The sequence below is a fragment of the Lissotriton helveticus genome, chromosome 5_1, assembly GCF_964261635.1.
Source record: "Lissotriton helveticus chromosome 5_1, aLisHel1.1, whole genome shotgun sequence".
NCBI classification, from domain to species: domain Eukaryota; kingdom Metazoa; phylum Chordata; class Amphibia; order Caudata; family Salamandridae; genus Lissotriton; species Lissotriton helveticus.
In genome coordinates this window covers 79,878,491-79,905,573 of record NC_136065.1, presented here as the reverse complement: position 1 = coordinate 79,905,573, position 27,083 = coordinate 79,878,491, and positions in this window count along the sequence as shown.

Below are 27,083 nucleotides of genomic sequence, written 5' to 3'. Positions count from 1 at the left end.
AGGTTTGCGTGTGAGTATATATGTATGAATGTGTGTCTTTGAGTCTGTGCATGCATGGGCTGAGGATATCCATCTGTGAGTTTGTACAAGGTTTGTGTGTGAGTGTATATGTATGAATGAGTGTCTTTGAGTCTGTGCATGCATGGACTGAAGATATCCATCTGCGAGTTTGTTCAAGGTTTGTTTGTGAGTATATATGTATGAATGTGTGCCTCTAGGAGTCTGTGCAAGCATGGACTGAAGATATCCATCTGTGAGTTTGTACAAGGTTTGTGTGTGAGTATATATGTATGAATGTGTGTCTATGAGTCTGTGCAAGCATGGACTGAGGATATCCATCTGTGAGTTTGTACAAGGTTTGTGTGTGAGTATATATGTATGAATGTGTGTCTGAGTCTGTGCAAGCATGGACTGAAGATATCCATCTGTGAGTTTGTACAAGGTTTGCGTGTGAGTATATATGTATGAATGTGTGTCTCTAGGAGTCTGTGCAAGCATGGACTGAAGATATCCATCTGTGAGTTTGTACAAGGTTTGTGTGTGAGTATATATATGTATGAATGTGTGTCTCTAGGAGTCTATGCAAGCATGGACTGAAGATATCCATCTGTGAGTTTGTACAAGGTTTGTGTGTGAGTATATATGTATGAATGTGTGTCTTTGAGTCTATGCATACATGGACTGAAGATATCCATCTGTGAGTTTGTACAAGGTTTGTGTGTGAGTATATATGTATGAATGTGTGTCTCTGAGTCTGTGCAAGCATGGACTGAAGATATCCATCTGTGAGTTTGTACAAGGTTTGTGTGTGAGTGTATATGTATGAATGAGTGTCTTTGAGTCTGTGCATGCATGGACTGAAGATATCCATCTGCGAGTTTGTTCAAGGTTTGTGTGTGAGTATATATGTATGAATGTGTGTCTATGAGTCTGTGCAAGCATGGACTGAGGATATCCATCTGTGAGTTTGTACAAGGTTTGTGTGTGAGTATATATGTATGAATGTGTGTCTGAGTCTGTGCAAGCATGGACTGAAGATATCCATCTGCGAGTTTGTTCAAGGTTTGTGTGTGAGTATATATGTATGAATGTGTGCCTCTAGGAGTCTGTGCAAGCATGGACTGAAGATATCCATCTGTGAGTTTGTACAAGGTTTGTGTGTGAGTATATATGTATGAATGTGTGCCTCTAGGAGTCTGTGCAAGCATGGACTGAAGATATCCATCTGTGAGTGTGTACAAGGTTTGTGTGTGAGTATATATGTATGAATGTGTGTCTTTGAGTCTATGCATGCATGGAATGAAGATATCCATCTGTGAGTTTGTACAAGGTTTGTGTGTGAGTATATATGTATGAATGTGTGTCTCTGAGTCTGTGCAAGCATGGACTGAAGATATCCATCTGTGAGTTTGTACAAGGTTTGTGTGTGAGTGTATATGTATGAATGTGTGTCTTTGAGTCTGTGCATGCATGGGCTGAGGATATCCATCTGTGAGTTTGTACAAGGTTTGTGTGTGAGTGTATATGTATGAATGAGTGTCTTTGAGTCTGTGCATGCATGGACTGAAGATATCCATCTGCGAGTTTGTTCAAGGTTTGTGTGTGAGTATATATGTATGAATGTGTGCCTCTAGGAGTCTGTGCAAGCATGGACTGAAGATATCCATCTGTGAGTTTGTACAAGGTTTGTGTGTGAGTATATATGTATGAATGTGTGCCTCTAGGAGTCTGTGCAAGCATGGACTGAAGATATCCATCTGTGAGTTTGTACAAGGTTTGTGTGTGAGTATATATGTATGAATGTGTGTCTATGAGTCTGTGCAAGCATGGACTGAGGATATCCATCTGTGAGTTTGTACAAGGTTTGTGTGTGAGTATATATGTATGAATGTGTGTCTCTGAGTCTGTGCAAGCATGGACTGAAGATATCCATCTGTGAGTTTGTACAAGGTTTGTGTGAGAATATATGTATGAATATGTGTATCTGAGTCTGTGCAAGCATGGACTGAAGATATCCATCTGTGAGTTTGTACAAGGTTTGTGTGTGAGTATATATGTATGAATGTGTGTCTCTAGGAGTCTGTGCAAGCATGGACTGAAGATATCCATCTGTGAGTTTGTACAAGGTTTGTGTGTGAGTATATATGTATGAATGTGTGTCTCTGAGTCTGTGCAAGCATGGACTGAAGATATCCATCTGTGAGTTTGTACAAGGTTTGTGTGTGAGTGTATATGTATGAATGAGGGTCTTTGAGTCTGTGCATGCATGGACTGAAGATATCCATCTGCGAGTTTGTTCAAGGTTTGTTTGTGAGTATATATGTATGAATGTGTGCCTCTAGGAGTCTGTGCAAGCATGGACTGAAGATATCCATCTGTGAGTTTGTACAAGGTTTGTGTGTGAGTATATATGTATGAATGTGTGTCTATGAGTCTGTGCAAGCATGGACTGAGGATATCCATCTGTGAGTTTGTACAAGGTTTGTGTGTCAGTATATATGTATGAATGTGTGTCTGAGTCTGTGCAAGCATGGACTGAAGATATCCATCTGTGAGTTTGTACAAGGTTTGCGTGTGAGTATATATGTATGAATGTGTGTCTCTAGGAGTCTGTGCAAGCATGGACTGAAGATATCCATCTGTGAGTTTGTACAAGGTTTGTGTGTGAGTATATATATGTATGAATGTGTGTCTCTAGGAGTCTATGCAAGCATGGACTGAAGATATCCATCTGTGAGTTTGTACAAGGTTTGTGTGTGAGTATATTTGTATGAATGTGTGTCTTTGAGTCTATGCATACATGGACTGAAGATATCCATCTGTGAGTTTGTACAAGGTTTGTGTGTGAGTATATATGTATGAATGTGTGTCTCTGAGTCTGTGCAAGCATGGACTGAAGATATCCATCTGTGAGTTTGTACAAGGTTTGTGTGTGAGTGTATATGTATGAATGAGTGTCTTTGAGTCTGTGCATGCATGGACTGAAGATATCCATCTGCGAGTTTGTTCAAGGTTTGTGTGTGAGTATATATGTATGAATGTGTGTCTATGAGTCTGTGCAAGCATGGACTGAGGATATCCATCTGTGAGTTTGTACAAGGTTTGTGTGTGAGTATATATGTATGAATGTGTGTCTGAGTCTGTGCAAGCATGGACTGAAGATATCCATCTGCGAGTTTGTTCAAGGTTTGTGTGTGAGTATATATGTATGAATGTGTGCCTCTAGGAGTCTGTGCAAGCATGGACTGAAGATATCCATCTGTGAGTTTGTACAAGGTTTGTGTGTGAGTATATATGTATGAATGTGTGCCTCTAGGAGTCTGTGCAAGCATGGACTGAAGATATCCATCTGTGAGTGTGTACAAGGTTTGTGTGTGAGTATATATGTATGAATGTGTGTCTTTGAGTCTATGCATGCATGGAATGAAGATATCCATCTGTGAGTTTGTACAAGGTTTGTGTGTGAGTATATATGTATGAATGTGTGTCTCTGAGTCTGTGCAAGCATGGACTGAAGATATCCATCTGTGAGTTTGTACAAGGTTTGTGTGTGAGTGTATATGTATGAATGTGTGTCTTTGAGTCTGTGCATGCATGGGCTGAGGATATCCATCTGTGAGTTTGTACAAGGTTTGTGTGTGAGTATATATGTATGAATGTGTGTCTTTGAGTCTGTGCATGCATGGGCTGAGGATATCCATCGGTGAGTTTGTACAAGGTTTGTGTGTGAGTATATATGTATGAATGTGTGTCTCTAGAAGTCTGTGCAAGCATGGACTGAGGATATCCATCTGTGAGATTGTACAAGGTTTGCGTGTGAGTATATATGTATGAATGTGTGTCTTTGAGTCTGTGCAAGCATGGACTGAAGATATCCATCTGTGAGTTCGTACAAGGTTTGCGTGTGAGTATATATGTATGAATGTGTGTCTCTGAGTCTGTGCAAGCATGGACTGAAGATATCCATCTGTGAGTTTGTACAAGGTTTGTGTGAGAATATATGTATGAATATGTGTATCTGAGTCTGTGCATGCATGGACTGAAGATATCCATCTGCGAGTTTGTACAAGGTTTGTGTGTGAGTATATATGTATGAATGTGTGTCTTTGAGTCTATGCATACATGGACTGAAGATATCCATCTGTGAGTTTGTACAAGGTTTGTGTGAGTATATATGTATGAATATGTGTATCTGAGTCTGTGCAAGCATGGACTGAAGATATCCATCTGTGAGTTTGTACACGGTTTGTGTGTGAGTATATATGTATGAATGTGTGTCTCTGAGTCTGTGCAAGCATGGACTGAAGATATCCATCTGTGAGTTTGTACAAGGTTTGTGTGTGAGTGTATATGTATGAATGAGTGTCTTTGAGTCTGTGCATGCATGGACTGAAGATATCCATCTGCGAGTTTGTTCAAGGTTTGTGTGTGAGTATATATGTATGAATGTGTGCCTCTAGGAGTCTGTGCAAGGATGGACTGAAGATATCCATCTGTGAGTTTGTACAAGGTTTGTGTGTGAGTATATATGTATGAATGTGTGTCTATGAGTCTGTGCAAGCATGGACTGAGGATATCCATCTGTGAGTTTGTACAAGGTTTGTGTGTGAGTATATATGTATGAATGTGTGTCTCTGAGTCTGTGCAAGCATGGACTGAAGATATCCATCTGTGAGTTTGTACAAGGTTTGTGTGTGAGTGTATATGTATGAATGAGTGTCTTTGAGTCTGTGCATGCATGGACTGAGGATATCCATCTGTGAGTTTGTACAAGGTTTGTGTGTGAGTATATATGTATGAATGTGTGTCTGAGTCTGTGCAAGCATGGACTGAAGATATCCATCTGTGAGTTTGTACAAGGTTTGCGTGTGAGTATATATGTATGAATGTGTGTCTCTAGGAGTCTGTGCAAGCATGGACTGAAGATATCCATCTGTGAGTTTGTACAAGGTTTGTGTGTGAGTATATATATGTATGAATGTGTGTCTCTAGGAGTCTATGCAAGCATGGACTGAAGATATCCATCTGTGAGTTTGTACAAGGTTTGTGTGTGAGTATATATGTATGAATGTGTGTCTTTGAGTCTATGCATACATGGACTGAAGATATCCATCTGTGAGTTTGTACAAGGTTTGTGTGTGAGTATATATGTATGAATGTGTGTCTCTGAGTCTGTGCAAGCATGGACTGAAGATATCCATCTGTGAGTTTGTACAAGGTTTGTGTGTGAGTATATATGTATGAATGTGTGTCTCTAGGAGTCTGTGCAAGCATGGACTGAAGATATCCATCTGTGAGTGTGTACAAGGTTTGTGTGTGAGTATATATGTATGAATGTGTGTCTTTGAGTCTATGCATGCATGGACTGAAGATATCCATCTGTGAGTTTGTACAAGGTTTGTGTGTGAGTGTATATGTATGAATGAGTGTCTTTGAGTCTGTGCATGCATGGACTGAAGATATCCATCTGCGAGTTTGTTCAAGGTTTGTGTGTGAGTATATATGTATGAATGTGTGCCTCTAGGAGTCTGTGCAAGGATGGACTGAAGATATCCATCTGTGAGTTTGTACAAGGTTTGTGTGTGAGTATATATGTATGAATGTGTGTCTATGAGTCTGTGCATACATGGACTGAAGATATCCATCTGTGAGTTTGTACAAGGTTTGTGTGTGAGTGTATATGTATGAATGAGTGTCTTTGAGTCTGTGCAAGCATGGACTGAAGATATCCATCTGTGAGTGTGTACAAGGTTTGTGTGTGAGTATATATGTATGAATGTGTGTCTTTGAGTCTATGCATGCATGGACTGAAGATATCCATCTGTGAGTTTGTACAAGGTTTGTGTGTGAGTGTATATGTATGAATGAGTGTCTTTGAGTCTGTGCATGCATGGACTGAAGATATCCATCTGCGAGTTTGTTCAAGGTTTGTGTGTGAGTATATATGTATGAATGTGTGCCTCTAGGAGTCTGTGCAAGGATGGACTGAAGATATCCATCTGTGAGTTTGTACAAGGTTTGTGTGTGAGTATATATGTATGAATGTGTGTCTATGAGTCTGTGCATACATGGACTGAAGATATCCATCTGTGAGTTTGTACAAGGTTTGTGTGTGAGTATATATGTATGAATGTGTGTCTCTGAGTCTGTGCAAGCATGGACTGAAGATATCCATCTGTGAGTTTGTACAAGGTTTGTGTGTGAGTGTATATGTATGAATGAGTGTCTTTGAGTCTGTGCATGCATGGACTGAAGATATCCATCTGCGAGTTTGTTCAAGGTTTGTGTGTGAGTATATATGTATGAATGTGTGCCTCTAGGAGTCTGTGCAAGCATGGACTGAAGATATCCATCTGTGAGTTTGTACAAGGTTTGTGTGTGAGTATATATGTATGAATGTGTGCCTCTAGGAGTCTGTGCAAGCATGGACTGAAGATATCCATCTGTGAGTTTGTACAAGGTTTGTGTGTGAGTATATATGTATGAATGTGTGTCTATGAGTCTGTGCAAGCATGGACTGAGGATATCCATCTGTGAGTTTGTACAAGGTTTGTGTGTGAGTATATATGTATGAATGTGTGTCTCTGAGTCTGTGCAAGCATGGACTGAAGATATCCATCTGTGAGTTTGTACAAGGTTTGTGTGAGAATATATGTATGAATATGTGTATCTGAGTCTGTGCAAGCATGGACTGAAGATATCCATCTGTGAGTTTGTACAAGGTTTGTGTGTGAGTATATATGTATGAATGTGTGTCTCTAGGAGTCTGTGCAAGCATGGACTGAAGATATCCATCTGTGAGTGTGTACAAGGTTTGTGTGAGTATATATGTATGAATGTGTGTCTTTGAGTCTATGCATGCATGGAATGAAGATATCCATCTGTGAGTTTGTACAAGGTTTGTGTGTGAGTATATATGTATGAATGTGTGTCTCTGAGTCTGTGCAAGCATGGACTGAAGATATCCATCTGTGAGTTTGTACAAGGTTTGTGTGTGAGTGTATATGTATGAATGTGTGTCTTTGAGTCTGTGCATGCATGGGCTGAGGATATCCATCTGTGAGTTTGTACAAGGTTTGTGTGTGAGTATATATGTATGAATGTGTGTCTCTGAGTCTGTGCAAGCATGGACTGAAGATATCCATCTGTGAGTTTGTACAAGGTTTGTGTGTGAGTGTATATGTATGAATGTGTGTCTTTGAGTCTGTGCATGCATGGGCTGAGGATATCCATCTGAGTTTGTACAAGGTTTGTGTGTGAGTATATATGTATGAATGTGTGTCTTTGAGTCTGTGCATGCATGGGCTGAGGATATCCATCGGTGAGTTTGTACAAGGTTTGTGTGTGAGTATATATGTATGAATGTGTGTCTCTGAGTCTGTGCAAGCATGGACTGAAGATATCCATCTGTGAGTTTGTACAAGGTTTGTGTGTGAGTGTATATGTATGAATGAGTGTCTTTGAGTCTGTGCATGCATGGACTGAAGATATCCATCTGCGAGTTTGTTCAAGGTTTGTGTGTGAGTATATATGTATGAATGTGTGCCTCTAGGAGTCTGTGCAAGCATGGACTGAAGATATCCGTCTGTGAGTGTGTACAAGGTTTGTGTGTGAGTATATATGTATGAATGTGTGTCTTTGAGTCTATGCATGCATGGAATGAAGATATCCATCTGTGAGTTTGTACAAGGTTTGTGTGTGAGTATATATGTATGAATGTGTGTCTCTAGAAGTCTGTGCAAGCATGGACTGAGGATATCCATCTGTGAGATTGTACAAGGTTTGCGTGTGAGTATATATGTATGAATGTGTGTCTTTGAGTCTGTGCAAGCATGGACTGAAGATATCCATCTGTGAGTTCGTACAATGTTTGTGTGTGAGTATATATGTATGAATGTGTGTCTCTAGGAGTCTGTGCATGCATGGACTGAAGATATCCATCTGCGAGTTTGTACAAGGTTTGTGTGTGAGTATATATGTATGAATGTGTGTCTTTGAGTCTATGCATACATGGACTGAAGATATCCATCTGTGAGTTTGTACAAGGTTTGTGTGAGTATATATGTATGAATATGTGTATCTGAGTCTGTGCAAGCATGGACTGAAGATATCCATCTGTGAGTTTGTACAAGGTTTGTGTGTGAGTATATATGTATGAATGTGTGTCTCTGAGTCTGTGCAAGCATGGACTAAAGATATCCATCTGTGAGTTTGTACAAGGTTTGTGTGTGAGTGTATATGTATGAATGAGTGTCTTTGAGTCTGTGCATGCATGGACTGAAGATATCCATCTGCGAGTTTGTTCAAGGTTTGTGTGTGAGTATATATGTATGAATGTGTGCCTCTAGGAGTCTGTGCAAGCATGGACTGAAGATATCCATCTGTGAGTTTGTACAAGGTTTGTGTGTGAGTATATATGTATGAATGTGTGTCTATGAGTCTGTGCAAGCATGGACTGAGGATATCCATCTGTGAGTTTGTACAAGGTTTGTGTGTGAGTATATATGTATGAATGTGTGTCTCTGAGTCTGTGCAAGCATGGACTGAAGATATCCATCTGTGAGTTTGTACAAGGTTTGTGTGTGAGTGTATATGTATGAATGAGTGTCTTTGAGTCTGTGCATGCATGGACTGAAGATATCCATCTGCGAGTTTGTTCAAGGTTTGTTTGTGAGTATATATGTATGAATGTGTGCCTCTAGGAGTCTGTGCAAGCATGGACTGAAGATATCCATCTGTGAGTTTGTACAAGGTTTGTGTGTGAGTATATATGTATGAATGTGTGTCTATGAGTCTGTGCAAGCATGGACTGAGGATATCCATCTGTGAGTTTGTACAAGGTTTGTGTGTGAGTATATATGTATGAATGTGTGTCTCTAGGAGTCTATGCAAGCATGGACTGAAGATATCCATCTGTGAGTTTGTACAAGGTTTGTGTGTGAGTATATATGTATGAATGTGTGTCTTTGAGTCTATGCATACATGGACTGAAGATATCCATCTGTGAGTTTGTACAAGGTTTGTGTGTGAGTATATATGTATGAATGTGTGTCTCTGAGTCTGTGCAAGCATGGACTGAAGATATCCATCTGTGAGTTTTTACATGGTTTGTGTGTGATTATATATGTATGAATGTGTGTCTCTGAGTCTGTGCAAGCATGGACTGAAGATATCCATCTGTGAGTTTGTACAAGGTTTGTGTGTGAGTGTATATGTATGAATGTGTGTCTTTGAGTCTGTGCATGCATGGGCTGAGGATATCCATCTGTGAGTTTGTACAAGGTTTGTGTGTGAGTATATATGTATGAATGTGTGTCTCTAGAAGTCTGTGCAAGCATGGACTGAGGATATCCATCTGTGAGTTTGTACAAGGTTTGTGTGTGAGTATATATGTATGAATGTGTGTCTGAGTCTGTGCATGCATGGACTGAAGATATCCATCTGCGAGTTTGTTCAAGGTTTGTGTGTGAGTATATATGTATGAATGTGTGCCTCTAGGAGTCTGTGCAAGCATGGACTGAAGATATCCATCTGTGAGTTTGTACAAGGTTTGTGTGTGAGTATATATGTATGAATGTGTGCCTCTAGGAGTCTGTGCAAGCATGGACTAAAGATATCCATCTGTGAGTTTGTACAAGGTTTGTGTGTGAGTATATATGTATGAATGTGTCTCTATGAGTCTGTGCAAGCATGGACTGAGGATATCCATCTGTGAGTTTGTACAAGGTTTGTGTGTGAGTATATATGTATGAATGTGTGTCTCTAGGAGTCTGTGCAAGCATGGACTGAAGATATCCATCTGTGAGTTTGTACAAGGTTTGTGTGTGAGTATATATGTATGAATGTGTGTCTTTAAATCTGTGCAAGCATGGACTGAAGATATGCATCTATGAGTTTGTACAAGGTTTGTGTGTGAGTATATATGTATGAATGTGTGTCTCTAGGAGTCTGTGCAAGGATGGACTAAAGATATCCATCTGTTGGTGCGTACAAGGTTTGTGTGTGAGTATATATGTATGAATATGTGTATCTGTGTCTGTGCAAGCATGGACTGAAGATATCCATCTGTGAGATTGTACAAGGTTTGTGTGTGAGTGTATATGTATGAATGTGTGTCTCTAGGAGTCTGTGCAAGCATGGACTGAAGATATCCATCTGTGAGTTTGTACAAGGTTTGTGTGTGAGTATATATGTATGAATGTGTGTCTTTGAGTCTATGCATGCATGGACTGAAGATATCCATCTGTGAGTTTGTACAAGGTTTGTGTGTGAGTATATATGTATGAATGTGTGTCTCTGAGTCTGTGCAAGCATGGACTGAAGATATCCATCTGTGAGTTTGTACAAGGTTTGTGTGTGAGTGTATATGTATGAATGAGTATCTTTGAGTCTGTGCAAGCATGGACTGAAGATATCCATCTGTGAGTTTGTACAAGGTTTGTGTGTGAGTATATATGTATGAATGTGTGACTCTAGGAGCCTGTGCAAGCATGGACTAAAGATATCCATCTGTGAGTTTGTACAAGGTTTGTGTGTGAGTATATATATGTATGAATGTGTGTCTCTGAGTCTGTGCAAGCATGGACTGAAGATATCCATCTGTGAGTTTGTACAAGGTTTGTGTGTGAGTATATATGTATGAATGTGTGTCTCTAGGAGTCTGTGCAAGCATGGACTAAAGATATCCATCTGTGAGTTTGTACAAGGTTTGTGTGTGAGTGTATATGTATGAATGAGTGTCTTTGAGTCTGTGCATGCATGGACTGAAGATATCCATCTGCGAGTTTGTTCAAGGTTTGTGTGTGAGTATATATGTATGAATGTGTGCCTCTAGGAGTCTGTGCAAGCATGGACTGAAGATATCCATCTGTGAGTTTGTACAAGGTTTGTGTGTGAGTATATATGTATGAATGTGTGCCTCTAGGAGTCTGTGCAAGCATGGACTAAAGATATCCATCTGTGAGTTTGTACAAGGTTTGTGTGTGAGTATATATGTATGAATGTGTGTCTCTGAGTCTGTGCAAGCATGGACTGAAGATATACATCTGTGAGTTTGTACAAGGTTTGTGTGTGAGTGTATATGTATGAAAGTGTATATGTATGAATGAGTGTCTTTGAGTCTGTGCATGCATGGACTGAAGATATCCATCTGCGAGTTTGTTCAAGGTTTGCGTGTGAGTATATATGTATGAATGTGTGTCTCTAGGAGTCTGTGCAAGCATGGACTGAAGATATCCATCTGTGAGTTTGTACAAGGTTTGCGTGTGAGTATATATATATATATGTATGAATGTGTGTCTCTAGGAGTCTGTGCATGCATGGACTGAAGATATCCATCTGTGAGTTTGTACATGGTTTGTGTGTGAGTATATATGTATGAATGTGTGACTCTAGGAGTCTGTGCAAGCATGGACTAAAGATATCCATCTGTGAGTTTGTACAAGGTTTGTGTGTGAGTATATATGTATGATGTGTGTCTTTAAATCTGTGCAAGCATGGACTGAAGATATCCATCTATGAGTTTGTACAAGGTTTGTGTGTGAGTATATATGTATGAATGTGTGTCTCTAGGAGTCTGTGCAAGCATGGACTGAAGATATCCATCTGTGAGTTCGTACAAGGTTTGCATGTGAGTATATATGTATGAATGTGTGTCTCTAGGAGTCTGTGCAAGCATGGACTGAAGATATCCATCTGTGAGTTTGTACAAGGTTTGCGTGTGAGTATATATGTATGAATGTGTGTCTCTAGGAGTCTGTGCAAGGATGGACTAAAGATATCCATCTGTTGGTGCGTACAAGGTTTGTGTGTGAGTATATATGTATGAATATGTGTATCTGAGTCTGTGCAAGCATGGACTGAAGATATCCATCTGTGAGTTTGTACAAGGTTTGTGTGTGAGTATATATGTATGAATGTGTGTCTCTGTGTCTGTGCAAGCATGGACTGAAGATATCCATCTGTGAGTTTGTACAAGGTTTGCGTGTGAGTATATATGTATGAATGTGTGTCTCTAGGAGTCTGTGCAAGCATGGACTGAAGATATCCATCTGTGAGTTTGTACAAGGTTTGTGTGTCAGTATATATGTATGAATGTGTGTCTTTTTGTTTGTGCATGCATGGACTGAAGATATCCATCTGTGAGTTTGTACAAGGTTTGTGTGTGAGTATATATGTATGAATGTGTGTCTCTAGGAGTCTGTGCATGCATGGACTGAAGATATCCATCTGTGAGTTTGTACATGGTTTGTGTGTGAGTATATATGTATGAATGTGTGACTCTAGGAGCCTGTGCAAGCATGGACTAAAGATATCCATCTGTGAGTTTGTACAAGGTTTGTGTGTGAGTATATATGTATGAATGTGTGTCTTTAAATCTGTGCAAGCATGGACTGAAGATATCCATCTATGAGTTTGTACAAGGTTTGTGTGTGAGTATATATGTATGAATGTGTGTCTCTAGGAGTCTGTGCAAGCATGGACTGAAGATATCCATCTGTGAGTTCGTACAAGGTTTGCGTGTGAGTATATATGTATGAATGTGTGTCTCTAGGAGTCTGTGCATGCATGGACTGAAGATATCCATCTGTGAGTTTGTACAAGGTTTGCGTGTGAGTATATATGTATGAATGTGTGTCTCTAGGAGTCTGTGCAAGGATGGACTAAAGATATCCATCTGTTGGTGCGTACAAGGTTTGTGTGTGAGTATATATGTATGAATATGTGTATCTGAGTCTGTGCAAGCATGGACTGAAGATATCCATCTGTGAGATTGTACAAGGTTTGTGTGTGAGTGAATATGTATGAATGTGTGTCTTTGAGTCTGTGCAAGCATGGACTGAAGATATCCATCTGTGAGTTTGTACAAGGGTTGTGTGTGAGTATATATGTATGAATGTGTGTCTCTAGGAGTCTGTGCAAGCATGGACTGAAGATATCCATCTGTGAGTTTGTACAAGGTTTGTGTGTGAGTATATATGTATGAATGTGTGTCTGAGTCTGTGCAAGCATGGACTGAAGATATCCATCTGTGAGTTTGTACAAGGTTTGTGTGTGAGTGTATATGTATGAATGAGTGTCTTTGAGTCTGTGCAAGCATGGATTGAAGATATCCATCTGTGAGTTTGTACAAGGTTTGTGTGTCAGTATATATGTATGAATGTGTGTCTTTTTGTCTGTGCATGCATGGACTGAAGATATCCATCTGTGAGTTTGTACAAGGTTTGTGTGTGAGTATATATGTATGAATGTGTGTCTCTAGGAGTCTGTGCAAGCATGGACTGAAGATATCCATCTGTGAGTTTGTACAAGGTTTGTGTGTGAGTATATATGTATGAATGTGTGTCTCTGAGTCTGTGCAAGCATGGACTGAGGATATCCATCTGTGAGTTTGTACATGGTTTGTGTGTGAGTATATATGTATGAATGTGTGACTCTAGGAGTCTGTGCAAGCATGGACTAAAGATATCCATCTGTGAGTTTGTACAAGGTTTGTGTGTGAGTATATATATATATGTATGAATGTGTGTCTTTGAGTCTGTGCAAGCATGGACTGAAGATATCCATCTGTGAGTTTGTACAAGGTTTGTGTGTGAGTATATATGTATGAATGTGTGTCTCTAGGAGTCTGTGCAAGCATGGACTGAAGATATCCATCTGTGAGTTTGTACATGGTTTGTGTGTGAGTATATATGTATGAATGTGTGACTCTAGGAGTCTGTGCAAGCATGGACTAAAGATATCCATCTGTGAGTTTGTACAAGGTTTGTGTGTGAGTATATATATATATATGTATGAATGTGTGTCTTTGAGTCTGTGCAAGCATGGACTGAAGATATCCATCTGTGAGTTTGTACAAGGTTTGTGTGTGAGTATATATGTATGAATGTGTGTCTCTAGGAGTCTGTGCAAGCATGGACTGAAGATATCCATCTGTGAGTTCGGACAAGGTTTGCGTGTGAGTATATATGTATGAATGTGTGTCTCTAGGAGTCTGTGCATGCATGGACTGAAGATATCCATCTGCGAGTTTGTACAAGGTTTGTGTGTGAGTATATATGTATGAATGTGTGTCTCTAGGAGTCTGTGCATGCATGGACTGAAGATATCCATCTGTGAGTTTGTACAAGGTTTGCGTGTGAGTATATATGTATGAATGTGTGTCTTTAAATCTGTGCAAGCATGGACTGAAGATATCCATCTATGAGTTTGTACAAGGTTTGTGTGTGAGTATATATGTATGAATGTGTGTCTCTAGGAGTCTGTGCAAGCATGGACTGAAGATATCCATCTGTGAGTTCGTACAAGGTTTGCGTGTGAGTATATATGTATGAATGTGTGTCTCTTGGAGTCTGTGCATGCATGGACTGAAGATATCCATCTGTGAGTTTGTACAAGGTTTGCGTGTGAGTATATATGTATGAATGTGTGTCTCTAGGAGTCTGTGCAAGGATGGACTAAAGATATCCATCTGTTGGTGCGTACAAGGTTTGTGTGTGAGTATATATGTATGAATATGTGTATCTGAGTCTGTGCAAGCATGGACTGAAGATATCCATCTGTGAGTTTGTACAAGGGTTGTGTGTGAGTATATATGTATGAATGTGTGTCTCTAGGAGTCTGTGCAAGCATGGACTGAAGATATCCATCTGTGAGTTTGTACAAGGTTTGTGTGTGAGTATATATGTATGAATGTGTGTCTGAGTCTGTGCAAGCATGGACTGAAGATATCCATCTGTGAGTTTGTACAAGGTTTGTGTGTGAGTGTATATGTATGAATGAGTGTCTTTGAGTCTGTGCAAGCATGGATTGAAGATATCCATCTGTGAGTTTGTACAAGGTTTGTGTGTCAGTATATATGTATGAATGTGTGTCTTTTTGTCTGTACATGCATGGACTGAAGATATCCATCTGTGAGTTTGTACAAGGTTTGTGTGTGAGTATATATGTATGAATGTGTGTCTCTAGGAGTCTGTGCAAGCATGGACTGAAGATATCCATCTGTGAGTTTGTACAAGGTTTGTGTGTGAGTATATATGTATGAATGTGTGTCTCTGAGTCTGTGCAAGCATGGACTGAGGATATCCATCTGTGAGTTTGTACATGGTTTGTGTGTGAGTATATATGTATGAATGTGTGACTCTAGGAGTCTGTGCAAGCATGGACTAAAGATATCCATCTGTGAGTTTGTACAAGGTTTGTGTGTGAGTATATATGTATGAATGTGTGTCTTTGAGTCTGTGCATGCATGGGCTGAGGATATCCATCTGTGAGTTTGTACAAGGTTTGTGTGTGAGTATATATGTATGAATGTGTGTCTCTAGGAGTCTGTGCAAGGATGGACTGAAGATATCCATCTGTTGGTGCGTACAAGGTTTGTGTGTGAGTATATATGTATGAATATGTGTCTTTGAGTCTATGCATGCATGGGCTGAGGATATCCATCTGTGAGTGTGTACAAGGTTTGTGTGTGAGTATATATGTATGAATGTGTGTCTTTGAGTCTATGCATGCATGGAATGAAGATATCCATCTGTGAGTTTGTACAAGGTTTGTGTGTGAGTATATATGTATGAATGTGTGTCTCTAGGAGTCTGTGCAAGCATGGACTGAAGATATCCATCTGCGAGTTTGTACAAGGTTTGTGTGTGAGTATATATGTATGAATGTGGGCCTCTAGGAGTCTGTGCAAGCAAGGACTGAAGATATCCATCTGTGAGTTTGTACAAGGTTTGTGTGTGAGTATATATGTATGAATGTGTGTCTTTGAGTCTATGCATACATGGACTGAAGATATCCATCTGTGAGTTTGTACAAGGTTTGTGTGTGAGTATATATGTATGAATATGTGTATCTGAGTCTGTGCAAGCATGGACTGAAGATATCCATCTGGGAGTTTGTACAAGGTTTGTGTGTGAGTATATATGTATGAATGTGTGTCTTTGAGTCTATGCATACATGGACTGAAGATATCCATCTGTGAGTTTGTACAAGGTTTGTGTGTGAGTATATATGTATGAATGTGTGTCTCTGAGTCTGTGCAAGCATGGACTGAAGATATCCATCTGTGAGTTTGTACAAGGTTTGTGTGTGAGTGTATATGTATGAATGAGTGTCTTTGAGTCTGTGCATGCATGGACTGAAGATATCCATCGCGAGTTTGTTCAAGGTTTGTGTGTGAGTATATATGTATGAATGTGTGCCTCTAAGAGTCTGTGCAAGCATGGACTGAAGATATCCATCTGTGAGTTTGTACAAGGTTTGTGTGTGAGTATATATATGTATGAATGTGTGTCTCTAGGAGTCTGTGCAAGCATGGACTGAAGATATCCATCTGCGAGTTTGTTCAAGGTTTGTGTGTGAGTATATATGTATGAATGTGTGTCTATGAGTCTGTGCAAGCATGGACTGAAGATATCCATCTGTGAGTTTGTACAAGGTTTGTGTGTGAGTATATATGTATGAATGTGTGTCTTTAAATCTGTGCAAGCATGGACTGAAGATATCCATCTATGAGTTTGTACAAGGTTTGTGTGTGAGTATATATATATGTATGAATGTGTGTCTCTAGGAGTCTGTGCAAGCATGGACTGAAGATATCCATCTGTGAGTTTGTACAAGGTTTGTGTGTGAGTATATATGTATGAATGTGTGTCTTTGAGTCTGTGCATGCATGGGCTGAGGATATCCATCTGTGAGTTTGTACAAGGTTTGTGTGTGAGTATATATGTATGAATGTGTGTCTGAGTCTGTGCAAGCATGGACTGAAGATATCCATCTGTGAGTTTGTACAAGGTTTGTGTGTGAGTATATATGTATGAATGTGTGTCTCTAGGAGTCTGTGCAAGGATGGACTAAAGATATCCATCTGTTGGTGCGTACAAGGTTTGTGTGTGAGTATATATGTATGAATATGTGTCTTTGAGTCTATGCATGCATGGGCTGAGGATATCCATCTGTGAGTGTGTACAAGGTTTGTGTGTGAGTATATATGTATGAATGTGTGTCTTTGAGTCTATGCATGCATGGAATGAAGATATCCATCTGTGAGTTTGTACAAGGTTTGTGTGTGAGTATATATGTATGAATGTGTGCCTCTAGGAGTCTGTGCAAGCATGGACTGAAGATATCCATCTGTGAGTTTGTACAAGGTTTGTGTGTGAGTATATATGTATGAATGTGTGTCTATGAGTCTGTGCAAGCATGGACTGAGGATATCCATCTGTGAGTTTGTACAAGGTTTGTGTGTGAGTATATATGTATGAATGTGTGTCTCTGAGTCTGTGCAAGCATGGACTGAAGATATCCATCTGTGAGTTTGTACAAGGCTTGTGTGTGAGTGTATATGTATGAATGTGTGCCTCTAGGAGTCTGTGCAAGCATGGACTGAAGATATCCATCTGTGAGTTTGTACAAGGTTTGTGTGTGAGTATATATATGTATGAATGTGTGTCTCTAGGAGTCTGTGCAAGCATGGACTGAAGATATCCATCTGTGAGTATGTACAAGGTTTGTGTGTGAGTATATATGTATGAATGTGTGTCTCTGAGTCTGTGCAAGCATGGACTGAAGATATCCATCTGTGAGTTTGTACAAGGTTTGTGTGTGAGTGTATATGTATGAATGAGTGTCTTTGAGTCTGTGCATGCATGGACTGAAGATATCCATCTGTGAGTTTGTACAAGGTTTGCGTGTGAGTATATATGTATGAATGTGTGTCTCTAGGAGTCTGTGCAAGCATGGACTGAAGATATCCATCTGTGAGTTTGTACAAGGTTTGTGTGTGAGTATATATATATATGTATGAATGTGTGTCTCTAGGAGTCTATGCAAGCATGGACTGAAGATATCCATCTGTGAGTTTGTACAAGGTTTGTGTGTGAGTATATATGTATGAATGTGTGTCTTTGAGTCTATGCATACATGGACTGAAGATATCCATCTGTGAGTTTGTACAAGGTTTGTGTGTGAGTATATATGTATGAATGTGTGTCTCTGAGTCTGTGCAAGCATGGACTGAAGATATCCATCTGTGAGTTTGTACAAGGTTTGTGTGTGAGTGTATATGTATGAATGAGTGTCTTTGAGTCTGTGCATGCATGGACTGAAGATATCCATCTGCGAGTTTGTTCAAGGTTTGTGTGTGAGTATATATGTATGAATGTGTGCCTCTAGGAGTCTGTGCAAGCATGGACTGAAGATATCCATCTGTGAGTTTGTACAAGGTTTGTGTGTGAGTATATATGTATGAATGTGTGCCTCTAGGAGTCTGTGCAAGCATGGACTGAAGATATCCATCTTTGAGTTTGTACAAAGTTTGTGTGTGAGTATATATGTATGAATGTGTGTCTATGAGTCTGTGCAAGCATGGACTGAAGATATCCATCTGTGAGTTTGTACAAGGTTTGTGTGTGAGTGTATATGTATGAATGTGTGTCTTTGAGTCTGTGCATGCATGGGCTGAGGATATCCATCTGTGAGTTTGTACAAGGTTTGTGTGTGAGTATATATGTATGAATGTGTGTCTTTGAGTCTGTGCATGCATGGGCTGAGGATATCCATCGGTGAGTTTGTACAAGGTTTGTGTGTGAGTATATATGTATGAATGTGTGTCTCTAGAAGTCTGTGCAAGCATGGACTGAGGATATCCATCTGTGAGATTGTACAAGGTTTGCGTGTGAGTATATATGTATGAATGTGTGTCTTTGAGTCTGTGCAAGCATGGACTGAAGATATCCATCTGTGAGTTTGTACAAGGTTTGTGTGTGAGTATATATGTATGAATGTGTGTCTCTAGGAGTCTGTGCAAGCATGGACTGAAGATATCCATCTGTGAGTTCGTACAAGGTTTGCGTGTGAGTATATATGTATGAATGTGTGTCTCTAGGAGTCTGTGCATGCATGGACTGAAGATATCCATCTGCGAGTTTGTACAAGGTTTGTGTGTGAGTATATATGTATGAATGTGTGTCTGAGTCTGTGCAAGCATGGACTGAAGATATCCATCTGTGAGTTTGTACAAGGTTTGTGTGAGTATATATGTATGAATATGTGTATCTGAGTCTGTGCAAGCATGGACTGAAGATATCCATCTGTGAGTTTGTACAAGGTTTGTGTGTGAGTATATATGTATGAATGTGTGTCTCTGAGTCTGTGCAAGCATGGACTGAAGATATCCATCTGTGAGTTTGTACAAGGTTTGTGTGTGAGTGTATATGTATGAATGAGTGTCTTTGAGTCTGTGCATGCATGGACTGAAGATATCCATCTGCGAGTTTGTTCAAGGTTTGTTTGTGAGTATATATGTATGAATGTGTGCCTCTAGGAGTCTGTGCAAGCATGGACTGAAGATATCCATCTGTGAGTTTGTACAAGGTTTGTGTGTGAGTATATATGTATGAATGTGTGTCTATGAGTCTGTGCAAGCATGGACTGAGGATATCCATCTGTGAGTTTGTACAAGGTTTGTGTGTGAGTATATATGTATGAATGTGTGTCTGAGTCTGTGCAAGCATGGACTGAAGATATCCATCTGTGAGTTTGTACAAGGTTTGTGTGTGAGTATATATGTATGAATGTGTGTCTCTGAGTCTGTGCAAGCATGGACTGAAGATATCCATCGGTGAGTTTGTACAAGGTTTGTGTGTGAGTGTATATGTATGAATGAGTGTCTTTGAGTCTGTGCATGCATGGACTGAAGATATCCATCGCGAGTTTGTTCAAGGTTTGTGTGTGAGTATATATGTATGAATGTGTGCCTCTAGGAGTCTGTGCAAGCTTGGACTGAAGATATCCATCTGTGAGTTTGTACAAGGTTTGTGTGTGAGTATATATATGTATGAATGTGTGTCTCTAGGAGTCTGTGCAAGCATGGACTGAAGATATCCATCTGCGAGTTTGTTCAAGGTTTGTGTGTGAGTATATATGTATGAATGTGTGTCTATGAGTCTGTGCAAGCATGGACTGAAGATATCCATCTGTGAGTTTGAACAAGGTTTGTGTGTGAGTATATATGTATGAATGTGTGTCTTTAAATCTGTGCAAGCATGGACTGAAGATATCCATCTATGAGTTTGTACAAGGTTTGTGTGTGAGTATATATGTATGAATGTGTGTCTCTAGGAGTCTGTGCAAGCATGGACTGAAGATATCCATCTGTGAGTTTGTACAAGGTTTGTGTGTGAGTATATATGTATGAATGTGTGTCTGAGTCTGTGCAAGCATGGACTGAAGATATCCATCTGTGAGTTTGTACAAGGTTTGTGTGTGAGTATATATGTATGAATGTGTGTCTCTGAGTCTGTGCAAGCATGGACTGAAGATATCCATCTGTGAGTTTGTACAAGGTTTGTGTGTGAGTATATATGTATGAATGTGTGTCTTTAAATCTGTGCAAGCATGGACTGAAGATATCCATCTATGAGTTTGTACAAGGTTTGTGTGTGAGTATATATGTATGAATGTGTGTCTCTAGGAGTCTGTGCAAGCATGGACTGAAGATATCCATCTGTGAGTTTGTACAAGGTTTGTGTGTGAGTATATATGTATGAATGTGTGTCTTTGAGTCTGTGCATGCATGGACTGAAGATATCCATCTGTGAGTTTGTACAAGGTTTGTGTGTGAGTATATATGTATGAATGTGTGTCTTTAAATCTGTGCAAGCATGGACTGAAGATATCCATCTATGAGTTTGTACAAGGTTTGTGTGTGAGTATATATGTATGAATGTGTGTCTCTAGGAGTCTGTGCAAGCATGGACTGAAGATATCCATCTGTGAGTTTGTACAAGGTTTGTGTGTGAGTATATATGTATGAATGTGTGTCTTTGAGTCTGTGCATGCATGGGCTGAAGATATCCATCTGTGAGATTGTACAAGGTTTGTGTGTGAGTGTATATGTATGAATGTGTGTCTTTGAGTCTATGCATGCATGGACTGAAGATATCCATCTGTGAGATTGTACAAGGTTTGTGTGTGAGTATATATGTATGAATGTGTGTCTCTAGGAGTCTGTGCAAGCATGGACTGAAGATATCCATCTGTGAGTTTGTACAAGGTTTGTGTGTGAGTATATATGTATGAATGTGTGTCTTTGAGTCTATGCATGCATGGACTGAAGATATCCATCTGTGAGTTTGTACAAGGTTTGTGTGTGAGTATATATGTATGAATGTGTGTCTCTGAGTCTGTGCAAGCATGGATTGAAGATATCCATCTGTGAGTTTGTACAAGGTTTGTGTGTGAGTGTATATGTATGAATGTGTGTCTTTGAGTCTGTGCATGCATGGGCTGAGGATATCCATCTGTGAGTTTGTACAAGGTTTGTGTGTGAGTATATATGTATGAATGTGTGTCTTTGAGTCTGTGCATGCATGGGCTGAGGATATCCATCGGTGAGTTTGTACAAGGTTTGTGTGTAAGTATATATGTATGAATGTGTGTCTCTAGAAGTCTGTGCAAGCATGGACTGAGGATATCCATCTGTGAGATTGTACAAGGTTTGCGTGTGAGTATATATGTATGAATGTGTGTCTTTGAGTCTGTGCAAGCATGGACTGAAGATATCCATCTGTGAGTTTGTACAAGGTTTGTGTGTGAGTATATATGTATGAATGTGTGTCTCTAGGAGTCTGTGCAAGCATGGACTGAAGATATCCATCTGTGAGTTCGTACAAGGTTTGCGTGTGAGTATATATGTATGAATGTGTGTCTCTAGGAGTCTGTGCATGCATGGACTGAAGATATCCATCTGCGAGTTTGTACAAGGTTTGTGTGTGAGTATATATGTATGAATGTGGGCCTCTAGGAGTCTGTGCAAGCAAGGACTGAAGATATCCATCTGTGAGTTTGTACAAGGTTTGTGTGTGAGTATATATGTATGAATGTGTGTCTTTGAGTCTATGCATACATGGACTGAAGATATCCATCTGTGAGTTTGTACAAGGTTTGTGTGTGAGTATATATGTATGAATATGTGTATCTGAGTCTGTGCAAGCATGGACTGAAGATATTCATCTGTGAGTTTGTACAAGGTTTGTGTGTGAGTATATATGTATGAATGTGTGTCTCTGAGTCTGTGCAAGCATGGACTGAAGATATCCATCTGTGAGTTTGTACAAGGTTTGTGTGTGAGTGTATATGTATGAATGAGTGTCTTTGAGTCTGTGCATGCATGGACTGAAGATATCCATCTGCGAGTTTGTTCAAGGTTTGTGTGTGAGTATATATGTATGAATGTGTGCCTCTAGGAGTCTGTGCAAGCATGGACTGAAGATATCCATCTGTGAGTTTGTACAAGGTTTGTGTGTGAGTATATATGTATGAATGTGTGTCTATGAGTCTGTGCAACGATGGACTGAGGATATCCATCTGTGAGTTTGTACAAGGTTTGTGTGTGAGTATATATGTATGAATGTGTCTCTGAGTCTGTGCAAGCATGGACTGAAGATATCCATCTGTGAGTTTGTACAAGGCTTGTGTGTGAGTGTATATGTATGAATGTGTGCCTCTAGGAGTCTGTGCAAGCATGGACTGAAGATATCCATCTGTGAGTTTGTACAAGGTTTGTGTGTGAGTATATATATGTATGAATGTGTGTCTCTAGGAGTCTGTGCAAGCATGGACTGAAGATATCCATCTGTGAGTTTGTACAAGGTTTGTGTGTGAGTATATATGTATGAATGTGTGTCTCTGAGTCTGTGCAAGCATGGACTGAAGATATCCATCTGTGAGTTTGTACAAGGTTTGTGTGTGAGTGTATATGTATGAATGAGTGTCTTTGAGTCTGTGCATGCATGGACTGAAGATATCCATCTGCGAGTTTGTTCAAGGTTTGTTTGTGAGTATATATGTATGAATGTGTGCCTCTAGGAGTCTGTGCAAGCATGGACTGAAGATATCCATCTGTGAGTTTGTACAAGGTTTGTGTGTGAGTATATATGTATGAATGTGTGTCTGAGTCTGTGCAAGCATGGACTGAGGATATCCATCTGTGAGTTTGTACAAGGTTTGTGTGTGAGTATATATGTATGAATGTGTGTCTGAGTCTGTGCAAGCATGGACTGAAGATATCCATCTGTGAGTTTGTACAAGGTTTGCGTGTGAGTATATATGTATGAATGTGTGTCTCTAGGAGTCTGTGCAAGCATGGACTGAAGATATCCATCTGTGAGTTTGTACAAGGTTTGTGTGTGAGTATATATATGTATGAATGTGTGTCTCTAGGAGTCTATGCAAGCATGGACTGAAGATATCCATCTGTGAGTTTGTACAAGGTTTGTGTGTGAGTATATATGTATGAATGTGTGTCTTTGAGTCTATGCATACATGGACTGAAGATATCCATCTGTGAGTTTGTACAAGGTTTGTGTGTGAGTATATATGTATGAATGTGTGTCTCTGAGTCTGTGCAAGCATGGACTGAAGATATCCATCTGTGAGTTTGTACAAGGTTTGTGTGTGAGTGTATATGTATGAATGAGTGTCTTTGAGTCTGTGCATGCATGGACTGAAGATATCCATCTGCGAGTTTGTTCAAGGTTTGTGTGTGAGTATATATGTATGAATGTGTGCCTCTAGGAGTCTGTGCAAGCATGGACTGAAGATATCCATCTGTGAGTTTGTACAAGGTTTGTGTGTGAGTATATATGTATGAATGTGTGTCTCTAGGAGTCTGTGCAAGCATGGACTGAAGATATCCATCTGTGAGTGTGTACAAGGTTTGTGTGTGAGTATATATGTATGAATGTGTGTCTTTGAGTCTATGCATGCATGGAATGAAGATATCCATCTGTGAGTTTGTACAAGGTTTGTGTGTGAGTATATATGTATGAATGTGTGTCTCTGAGTCTGTGCAAGCATGGACTGAAGATATCCATCGGTGAGTTTGTACAAGGTTTGTGTGTGAGTATATATGTATGAATGTGTGTCTCTAGAAGTCTGTGCAAGCATGGACTGAGGATATCCATCTGTGAGATTGTACAAGGTTTGCGTGTGAGTATATATGTATGAATGTGTGTCTCTAGGAGTCTGTGCATGCATGGACTGAAGATATCCATCTGCGAGTTTGTACAAGGTTTGTGTGTGAGTATATATGTATGAATGTGTGTCTTTGAGTCTATGCATACATGGACTGAAGATATCCATCTGTGAGTTTGTACAAGGTTTGTGTGAGTATATATGTATGAATATGTGTCTCTGAGTCTGTGCAAGCATGGACTGAAGATATCCATCTGTGAGTTTGTACAAGGTTTGTGTGTGAGTGTATATGTATGAATGAGTGTCTTTGAGTCTGTGCATGCATGGACTGAAGATATCCATCTGCGAGTTTGTTCAAGGTTTGTTTGTGAGTATATATGTATGAATGTGTGCCTCTAGGAGTCTGTGCAAGCATGGACTGAAGATATCCATCTGTGAGTTTGTACAAGGTTTGTGTGTGAGTATATATGTATGAATGTGTGTCTATGAGTCTGTGCAAGCATGGACTGAGGATATCCATCTGTGAGTTTGTACAAGGTTTGTGTGTGAGTATATATGTATGAATGTGTGTCTGAGTCTGTGCAAGCATGGACTGAAGATATCCATCTGTGAGTTTGTACAAGGTTTGCGTGTGAGTATATATGTATGAATGTGTGTCTCTGAGTCTGTGCAAGCATGGACTGAAGATATCCATCGGTGAGTTTGTACAAGGTTTGTGTGTGAGTGTATATGTATGAATGAGTGTCTTTGAGTCTGTGCATGCATGGACTGAAGATATCCATCGCGAGTTTGTTCAAGGTTTGTGTGTGAGTATATATGTATGAATGTGTGCCTCTAGGAGTCTGTGCAAGCATGGACTGAAGATATCCATCTGTGAGTTTGTACAAGGTTTGTGTGTGAGTATATATATGTATGAATGTGTGTCTCTAGGAGTCTGTGCAAGCATGGACTGAAGATATCCATCTGCGAGTTTGTTCAAGGTTTGTGTGTGAGTATATATGTATGAATGTGTGTCTGAGTCTGTGCAAGCATGGACTGAAGATATCCATCTGTGAGTTTGTACAAGGTTTGTGTGTGAGTATATATGTATGAATGTGTGTCTTTAAATCTGTGCAAGCATGGACTGAAGATATCCATCTATGAGTTTGTACAAGGTTTGTGTGTGAGTATATATGTATGAATGTGTGTCTCTAGGAGTCTGTGCAAGCATGGACTGAAGATATCCATCTGTGAGTTTGTACAAGGTTTGTGTGTGAGTATATATGTATGAATGTGTGTCTTTGAGTCTGTGCATGCATGGGCTGAGGATATCCATCTGTGAGTTTGTACAAGGTTTGTGTGTGAGTATATATGTATGAATGTGTGTCTGAGTCTGTGCAAGCATGGACTGAAGATATCCATCTGTGAGTTTGTACAAGGTTTGTGTGTGAGTATATATGTATGAATGTGTGTCTCTAGGAGTCTGTGCAAGGATGGACTAAAGATATCCATCTGTTGGTGCGTACAAGGTTTGTGTGTGAGTATATATGTATGAATCTGTGTCTGTGCAAGCATGGACTGAAGATATCCATCTGTGAGTTTGTACAAGGTTTGTGTGTGAGTATATATGTATGAATGTGTGTCTCTAGGAGTCTGTGCAAGGATGGACTAAAGATATCCATCTGTTGGTGCGTACAAGGTTTGTGTGTGAGTATATATGTATGAATATGTGTATCTGTGTCTGTGCAAGCATGGACTGAAGATATGCATCTGTGAGTTTGTACAAGGTTTGTGTGTGAGTGTATATGTATGAATGAGTGTCTTTGAGTCTGTGCATGCATGGACTGAAGATATCCATCTGCGAGTTTGTTCAAGGTTTGTTTGTGAGTATATATGTATGAATGTGTGCCTCTAGGAGTCTGTGCAAGCATGGACTGAAGATATCCATCTGTGAGTTTGTACAAGGTTTGTGTGTGAGTATATATGTATGAATGTGTGTCTTTGAGTCTGTGCATTCATGGGCTGAGGATATCCATCTGTGAGTTTGTACAAGGTTTGTGTGTGAGTATATATGTATGAATGTGTGTCTTTGAGTCTGTGCATGCATGGGCTGAGGATATCCATCGGTGAGTTTGTACAAGGTTTGTGTGTGAGTATATATGTATGAATGTGTGTCTCTAGAAGTCTGTGCAAGCATGGACTGAGGATATCCATCTGTGAGATTGTACAAGGTTTGCGTGTGAGTATATATGTATGAATGTGTGTCTTTGAGTCTGTGCAAGCATGGACTGAAGATATCCATCTGTGAGTTTGTACAAGGTTTGTGTGTGAGTATATATGTATGAATGTGTGTCTCTAGGAGTCTGTGCAAGCATGGACTGAAGATATCCATCTGTGAGTTCGTACAAGGTTTGCGTGTGAGTATATATGTATGAATGTGTGTCTCTAGGAGTCTGTGCATGCATGGACTGAAGATATCCATCTGCGAGTTTGTACAAGGTTTGTGTGTGAGTATATATGTATGAATGTGTGTCTCTAGGAGTCTGTGCAAGCATGGACTGAAGATATCCATCTGTGAGTTTGTACAAGGTTTGTGTGTGAGTATATATATATGTATGAATGTGTGTCTCTAGGAGTCTATGCAAGCATGGACTGAAGATATCCATCTGTGAGTTTGTACAAGGTTTGTGTGTGAGTATATATGTATGAATGTGTGTCTCTGAGTCTGTGCAAGCATGGACTGAAGATATCCATCGCGAGTTTGTTCAAGGTTTGTGTGTGAGTATATATGTATGAATGTGTGCCTCTAGGAGTCTGTGCAAGCTTGGACTGAAGATATCCATCTGTGAGTTTGTACAAGGTTTGTGTGTGAGTATATATATGTATGAATGTGTGTCTCTAGGAGTCTGTGCAAGCATGGACTGAAGATATCCATCTGCGAGTTTGTTCAAGGTTTGTGTGTGAGTATATATGTATGAATGTGTGTCTATGAGTCTGTGCAAGCATGGACTGAAGATATCCATCTGTGAGTTTGAACAAGGTTTGTGTGTGAGTATATATGTATGAATGTGTGTCTTTAAATCTGTGCAAGCATGGACTGAAGATATCCATCTATGAGTTTGTACAAG